This window comes from Salvelinus namaycush, chromosome 27 (genome assembly GCF_016432855.1).
Source record: "Salvelinus namaycush isolate Seneca chromosome 27, SaNama_1.0, whole genome shotgun sequence".
Taxonomy (NCBI): Eukaryota; Metazoa; Chordata; class Actinopteri; order Salmoniformes; family Salmonidae; genus Salvelinus; species Salvelinus namaycush.
The window spans coordinates 27,408,989-27,418,144 of NC_052333.1; positions in this window are offsets into that span (position 1 = coordinate 27,408,989).

Consider the following 9,156-nt stretch of genomic DNA (forward strand, 5'->3'; position numbering starts at 1 on the left):
AGCTATATGCAGTGCAAAAAGCAACTACACACAAACAAGATCCCACAACTGAAGGTGGGAAAAAGTATGATCCCCAATCAGAGACAACGATAGACAGCTGCCTCTGATTGGGAACCATACCCGGCCAACAAAGAAATAGACAAACTAGAATTCCCACCCAAATCACCCCCTGACCTAACCAAATAGAGAAATAAAAAGGCTCTCTAAGGTCAGGGCGTGACAGGCCTTGTGTTTTAGGTTATTGTCAGTGTGAATTTGTCTCCCAGGGTCTGTTGAAAAGCAGACTGAACCAGGCTGTCCTCTAGGTTTCCATTTCATTTATCCCCCAAAAAAACTCCCTAGTCCTTGCCGATGACAAGCATACCCATAACATGATTTTGCCACCACCATGCTTAAAACTATGAAGAGTGGTACTCTGTGATGTGTTTTGTTGGATTTGCCCTAAACATAAAGCTTTGTATTCAGGACATAAAGTGAATTTCTTGAAGTTTTACTTGAATGCCTTATTGCAAAAAGGAAAATGTTTTGGAATATTTGTATTCTGTACAGGCTTCCTTCTTTTCACTCTGTCATTTAGGTTAGTACTGGATTGTGGAGTAACTGTAATGTTGTTGATCCATCCTCAGTCTTCTCCTGTCACAGCCATCAAACTCTTTAACTGTCTTAAAGAAACGATTAACCTTATGGTGAAATCCCTGAGCGGTTTCCTTCCTCTCCTGCAACTGAGTTAGGAAGGTCCAGACGCCTGTATCTTTGTAGTGACTGGGTGTATTAATATACCATCCAAAGTGTAATTAGTAACTTCACCATTCTTAATAAAGGGATATTCAATGTCTGTTCTTTTTTACCCATCTACCAATAGATGCCCTTCTTTGCGAGGCATTGGGAAACATCCCTGGTCTTTGTGGTTGAATCTGTGTTCAAAATGTACTGCTCGACTGAGGGCACTTACAGATACTTGTGTGTGGGGGGTACAGAGATGAGATGAGGTCATTCAAAAATCATGTTAAACACTTTTATTGCGCACATAGTGAATCCTAAAACATAATTCCACTTTGACATTTGTGTGCAGGTTAGTGACACAAAATCTAAATTTTTAACCATTTTAAATGCAGGCTGTTACACAACAAAATGTTGAAAAAGTCAAAGTGTGTGAATACTTTCTGAAGGCAATGTATATTGACATAGTCCACAGCAGTTTTCATACTGTTGAAAGCTCAGTGCAGAACGTGTCCAATCTACTAGAGTTCCAGAGTGTACCAGTAGGGGGCATCAGCTCCATGTCTCTCTTATCATTCCCCTCTGTGTCTGTCTGGAGGTTTTTGTACAGCCAGTCAATCAGACTCTATCACTGTGGTTGACTTTCGGTGGAGGGACCAAGTATTCAGTTCTAGATCTTGACCTCTGATATCAAAATCTAATACCTTTTCTTAACAATATTACAACTCCCTTAAATAGAAAGTAGAAATATATATTTATTTTTTGAGAATTTGTTTTGCATTTATTTTCCTTAGATGTAAATATAGTTAAATTAAAATGCCTATTCAAAATGTAATATATCAAACAAGGTTATACAGTGTGTATTCATTTGGAATATACTGTTGAAATCAGAGTGGTTTAGATAAATTTAGCTTTACAAAGAGCAAAAGCAGTGTCTCTACAGTGTCAGAGGGTTTTGTACGGCCGCTGAATGAGATTGTATCACTGTGGTACACTTTTGGCGGAGGCACTAGACTGGATGTTGGAAGAAAGTTTACCTACAGTACCTCTAATTACTAATTCAAGAAAATGTTCTGACCTTGCATATAGATGCATTGATGATCTTTAATCTCAGATTAAAATTAAAAGAAATACTATCCATGATTATGTTTTTGGTAAAATAGTTATTCTCTTCAAACAAGTCACTATTTGTGTGAAAAGTTGAATATGCCTTTTGGTTAGACTGCGAATTTTAAACTCTTATTTTTGTTTAACTCTACCACTTCTCTCTCCCGGATCCGGGATCCTCCTCATCAAAAAAGCTGACTAGCATAGCCTAGCCTAACGGGACAGGGATATCATAAATATAATTTTCATGAAATCACAAGTCCAATACAGCAAATGAAAGATAAACATCTTGTGAATCCAGCCATAATTTTAAAAATGTTTTACAGCGAAAACACAATATGTATTTCTATTAGCTAACCACAATAGCCAAAGACTCAACCCCATATTTTCACCATGTTTCTACCGCATAGGTAGCTATCACAAAACTGACCAAATAGAGATATAATTAGTCACTAACCAAGAAACAACTTCATCAGATGACAGTCTTATAACATGTTTTACAATACATTTATGTTTTGTTCGAAAAATGTGCATATTTGAGGTATAAATCATAGTTTTACATTGCAGCTACCATCACAAATAGCACCGAAGCAGCCAGAATAATTACAGAGAGCAACGTGAAATACATAAAAACTCATCATAAAACATTTTTGAAAAATACATGGTGTACAGCAAATGAAAGATAAACATCTTGTGAATCCAGCCAATATTTCCGATTTTTTAAGTGTTTTACAGCGAAAACACAATATAGAATTATATTAGCTTACCACAATAGCCAAACACACAAATGCATTTATTCACCGCAAAAGGTAGCTATCGCAAAAACCAGGAAAATCTATAAAATTAATCACTAACCTTGAACAACTTCATCAGATGACAGTCTTATAACATCAGGTTATACAATACACTTATGTTTTGTTCGAAAATGTGCTACAAATCCTGATTATACATTGTGAATACGTACCATCGATTCACCAGAATCTACAGAGATATTTTGGACACTCACCTAATCTGACCAAAGAACTCATCATAAACTTTACATAAAAATACTTGTATGGCAAATGAAAGATACACTGGTTCTTAATGCAACCGCCGTGTTAGATTTTTAAAAATAACTTTACCATAACAAACAGCTTGCGTTATTGCGAGACAGCGCTCGCCAAAACGGCGGAGAATACTTCCGGCGCCGACCGAGATGGCCACCTCGCTTCGCGTTCCTAGGAAACTATGCAGTATTTTGTTTTTTTATGTGTTATTCCTTACATTGGTACCCCAGGTAATCTTAGGTTTCATTACATACAGTCGGGAGGAACTACTGAATATAAGAGCAACGTCAACTCACCATCATTATAACCAGGAATATGACTCTCCCGAAGCGGATCCTGTGTTTTGCCTTCCACCCAATACAATGAATCTGATCCCAGCCGGTGACCCTAAACAACAACGGCGTAAAAGGGGCAAACGAAGCGGTCTCCTGGTCAGGCTTCGGAGACGGGCACATCGCGCTCCACTCCCTAGCATACTACTCGCCAATGTCCAGTCTCTTGACAATAAGGTTGATGAAATCCGAGCAAGGGTAACATTCCAGAGAGACATCAGGGATTGTAACGTTCTTTGCTTCACGGAAACATGGCTCACTCGAGAGACGCTAACGGAGTCGGTGCAGCCAGCTGGTTTCTTCACGCATCGCGCCGACAGAAACAAACATCTTTCTGGTAAGAAGAGGGGCGGGGGTGTATGCCTTATGATCAACGAGACGTGGTGTGATCATAACAACATATAGGAACTCTGTAACGGCAGTCTATTTCTTCCTCCTCCTCAGACGAGGAGAGGCGAGGCGAGAAGGATCGGAGGACCAATGTGCAGAGTGGTAAGTTTCCATGCTTTTAATATCCACGAAAACAAGACACAATAAAAAATAACAAACAAACTAACCGTAACAGTCCCGTGTGGCACAAACACTGACACAGGAAACAAACACCCACAAACCAAACGTGAAACCCAGGCTGCCTAAGTATGATTCTCAATCAGGGACAACGATTGACAGCTGCCTCTGATTGAGAATCATACCAGGCCGAACACAAAACCCCAACATAGAAAAACACACATAGACAACCCACCCCAACTCACGCCCTGACCATACTAAATAAATACAAAACAAGGGAAATAAGGTCAGGAACGTGACAAACTCAAGTCATTCTGTTCACCAGATTTAGAATTCCTCAATCAAATGTCGACCGCATTATCTACCAAGGGAATTCTCTTCGATTATAATCACAGCCGTATATATTCCCCCCCAAGCAGACACATCGATGGCCCTGAACGAACTTTCTCTGACTCTTTGTAAACTGGAAACCACACACCCTGAGGCTGCATTCATCGTAGCTGGGGATTTTAACAAGGCTAATCTGAAAACAAAACTCCCTAAATTCTATCAGCATATCGATTGTGCTACCAGGGCTGGTAAAACCTTGGATCATTGTTATACTAACTTCCGCGACGCATATAAGGCCCTCCCCCGCCCTCCTTTCGGAAAAGCTGACCACGACTCCATTTTGTTGCTTCCAGCCTACAAACAGAAACTAAAACAGGAAGCTCCCGCGCTCAGGTCTGTTGGTCCGACCAATCTGATTCCACGCTTCAAGACTGCTTCGATCATGTCGATTGGGATATGTTCCGCATTGCGTCCAACAACAACATTGACGAATACGCTGATTCGGTGAGCGAGTTCATTAGAAAGTGCATTGACGATGTCGTACCCACAGCAACGATTAAAACATTCCCAAACCAGAAACCGTGGATTGATGGCAGCATTCGCGTGAAACTGAAAGCGCGAACCACTGCTTTTAACCAGGGCAAGGTGACCGAAAACATGATCGAATACAAACAGTGTAGCTATTCCCTCCGCAAGGCAATCAAACAAGCTAAGTCCCAGTATAGAGACAAAGTAGAGTCGCAATTCAACAGCTCAGACACAAGAGGTATGTGGCAGGGTCTACAGTCAATCACGGATTACAAAAAGAAAACCAGCCTCGTCGCGGACCAGGATGTCTTGCTCCCAGACAGACTAAATAACTTTTTTGCTCGCTTTGAGGACAATACAGTGACACTGACACGGCCCTCTACCAAAACCTGCGGGCTCTCCTTCACTACAGCCGAGGTGAGTAAAACATTTAAACGTGTTAACCCTCGCAAGGTTGCAGGCCCAGACGGTATTCCCAGCCGCGTCCTCAGAGCATGCGCAGACCAGCTGGCTGGTGTGTTTAAGGACATATTCAATCAATCCTTATCCCAGTCTGCTGTTCCCACATGCTTCAAGATGGCCACCATTGTTCCTGTTCCCAAGAAAGCTAAGGTAACTGAGCTAAACGACTACCGCACCGTAGCACTCACTTCCGTCATCATGACGTGCTTTGAGAGACTAGTCAAGGACCATATCACCTCCACCCTACCTGACACCCTAGACCCACTCCAATTTGCTTACCGACCCAATAGGTCCACTGACGACGCAATCGCAACCACACTGCACACTGCCCTAACCCATCTGGACAAGAGTAATACCTATGTGAGAATGCTGTTCATCGACTACAGCTCAGCATTTAACACCATAGTACCCTCCAAACTCGTCATCAAGCTCGAGACCCTGGGTCTCGACCCCGCCCTGTGCAACTGGGTCCTGGACTTCCTGACGGGCCGCCCCCAGGTGGTGAGGGTAGGTAACAACATCTCCACGCCGCTGATCCTCAACACTGGGGCCCCACAAGGGTGCGTTCTGAGCCCTCTCCTGTACTCCCTGTTCACCCACGACTGCGTGGCCATGCACGCCTCCAACTCAATCATCAAGTTTGCGGACGACACTACAGTGGTAGGCTTGATTACCAACAACGACGAGACGGCCTACAGGGAGGAGGTGAGGGCTCTCGGAGTGTGGTGTCAGGAAAATAACCTCACACTCAACGTCAACAAAACAAAGGAGATGATTGTGGACTTCAGGAAACAGCAGAGGGAGCACCCCCCTATCCACATCGACGAGACAGTAGTGGAGAAGGTGGAAAGTTTTAAGTTCCTCGGTGTACACATCACGGACAAACTGAATTGGTCCACCCACACAGACAGCGTTGTGAAGAAGGCGCAGCAGCGCCTCTTCAACCTCAGGAGGCTGAAGAAATTTGGCTTGTCACCAAAGCACTCACAAACTTCTACAGATGCACAATCGAGAGCATCCTGTCGGGCTGTATCACCGCCTGGTACGGCAACTGCTCCGCCCACAACCGTAAGGCTCTCCAGAGGGTAGTGAGGTCTGCACAACGCATCACCGGGGGCAAACTACCTGCCCTCCAGGACACCCGGGGCCTCCCGGGTGGCGCAGTGGTCTAGGGCACTGCATCGCAGTGCTAGCTGCGCCACCAGAGTCTCTGGGTTCGCGCCCAGGCTCTGCCGCAGCCGGCCGCAACCGGGAGGTCCGTGGGAGCGACACACAATTGGCATAGCGTCGTCCGGGTTAGGGAGGGTTTGGCCGGTAGGGATATCCTTGTCTCAGTATGTAATAAAAATGTATGCACTCTACTGTAAGTCGCTCTGGATAAGAGCGTCTGCTAAATGACTAAAATGTAAATGTAAATGTTAAATCTTAGGTTAAACCAAATATGATTCAAAGTTGGTCGAAGTGTCTCTCACCCTGAACAAGGAGCCCCGGTGTCCCCAGCAGTAAAATCAGTGACATCATCATTGTACTGCGTGTTAGTGGCTCTGAAAAGAGTGAACAGTCACTGATCAACACTGGGGTTTTAGAAGTATGTGGAGCGTTGAGGCAGGACAGCTATGCAAAGTGTTCATTTTTTACGCATATACACCACCCTGCATGTGCACACACAGAGATACATTAAGTCATCAGTTTCTTAAGGTAGGCCTACTGTGTATCATATTTGAGAATACTAAAATCATAAGCCACACAATGTAACAACTACAGTATATCTTAAATGGGGCCTAGTTTGACTCGCCCACACAGTGTTTGATGTCCCTCAATAGTGGATGTCACTCCTAGTCCCAGGAGATGGTAAATGAAGCTTAACAGTAGAATTGCTCCCTCTATATGTTTCAAACCTTCTCATGAGGGACAGTAGTGGTGCTCTCTCGCCTTCCTCTGACCAGACTGCATAATAGCAGTCTGTGTGATGATTAGAGTGGGTGTTTTACTTTAAGATAAACTTCTCCCAGATCCATATAAAAAGAAAGTCGCACACTTTTATATACCCATTCAATTGTCTGGAGCATAATGTAGTGTGACTTTAAAAAAAATCTTTATACAGTTTACTTTCTATTAGTCAGCACCTCTACAAACATTGTCAGTCAGCTCATGCTTTTTACCACCCTATCATAAACCCCCAAAACATAAAAAACACCAGCTTTTACCATGACATGGACTAACCTGGTGAATCCAGGTAAAAGCTATGATCCATTATTGATGTAACTAGGATTTTTAAGCCTTGAGACAATTGAGACATGGATTGTGTATGTGTGCCATTCGGAGGGGGAATGGGCAAGACAAAAGATTTAAGTGCCTTTGAACGGGTTATGGTAGTAGGTGCCAGGCACACTGTGAAACTCTTTCAAGAACTTGTAGAGTTCATGTCCTGACAATTTGGGGCTGTTCTGAAGGCAAAAGGGGGGTGCAACTCAATATTAGGAAGGTGTTCTTAATGTATTTTTCAAATATTTTACCTAAAGGCATGGTCCTGTTGGGATGAAGCTGTTTGTCCTTGTACCAAATGTGTTGTGCAGAGCTATTTTGCTTGGCAGTGTTGGCAAGTTGTCTCACTTGTTGTTGTGGTTTAGACTGAAACTGACATGGTTGAACCCATGTTGGGAATCAGAGTGGTTAGAGATTTGAAATGCATCCTTTTATTGATCTATTTAGGCACAAATGTTGTTGCATACATCCAGTGTTTCTCCATTGTGCTCAATGTTTAATTTAGTCAACTTCACAGGTATGATTAAATAGTCCAACACTTTATGGGAAGTTGGAACTCCTCGGAACCAAAGCTAAAAAGGGCTCAAAACTATAAGTAAAACCAAATACATTGTATGATTGATAGTGTGTCAGATTTTTCATGAGTTTGTAAAGCCACAACCACTTGGACTCAGTGAGAATACAGCACTTGTTTACACTGTTTCGTTTAAGTGTGTTTGTGTTAGGAAACAGATACAGAGTGTAGCTGAGTCAGTAACACCACAACTCTAGTCCACATATTGTCCCTGAGCCGGAGGCCGGAGTTCACTTCCCCATTTCTGAACCCCCTCTCCTCCCTTATCTGTGTTCCCAACTGTCTGAATAGAAAAAAGAAAAGGAGGGAGGGAGAGGTGTGTTTGTTTGTTTAAGAAACAAGAAGAGGTATGAGCCTGGCACACTGATGACAGTTTCAATCTGAATTTCAAATGAAACGACTCTGGATGAAAGTACAAACTTCAGACACTTCAGAGTTTATGCCCACACGAGCTGACACACAATTTATATCGGTGTGATTAATGGCACCCTGTGGCACAAGCAAATGTAGCATGATAGCAGGTCAGCTGATGGAGGATTCAAGATTCTCCAGGGGAATCGAATACAAAGGCATTCGACTCACAGTCAGACTGCTCCCAACTCTTGTTCACATATAAACTATGGTACTGAATCGTCCCATGTTTCTCCAATATAAATGGACCTTTAAACATGTTCCAGATTGGGTCCTTAAAAAAAATCTAAGCGCAGAAGATCAGCTTGGGCTTCCTTGTGCTTTTTGAGACACCTACAGGTATAAATAGACAGTATAACATTTTCATCTCCACTATAATACATTCTCATGATCCCAAATGAACTTTCATTGCAAGTTGGAAAACAAAAATGTACCCGGAGAAGAGTAGCCCTATGTCACAACAAATACCTCACACAATGTTATAATGAAACTTGGCATTGTCAACGAGTCAACGTTATCAAAGAGAACACGTTGTTCATGCCCTACGGGATGTTTGAGATAAAAAGTCACGTGGTGGAATATCTTATCTCTCCTGCAGGTAGATGGGTTGATGGTATGACAGTAAACACTAAAGTGTTTTCTCATTCTCTGCTTCTCACGTTATGCGGGTCAATATTGGACAGGAAAGAACAAGATGACTCACTAAAAATCCTGGACCTGACCAGATTCAGAGTGTTTAATAGACACATGTACATGGTTGCAGGTGTGATTGTGGTTCTGACATGTTGAGATAATAAATAGTTTCTCCATCCTTAATATTGTTGCCTGGATATCCTTATCAAATGAGTTTTACCATTACACATGGAAATATTTA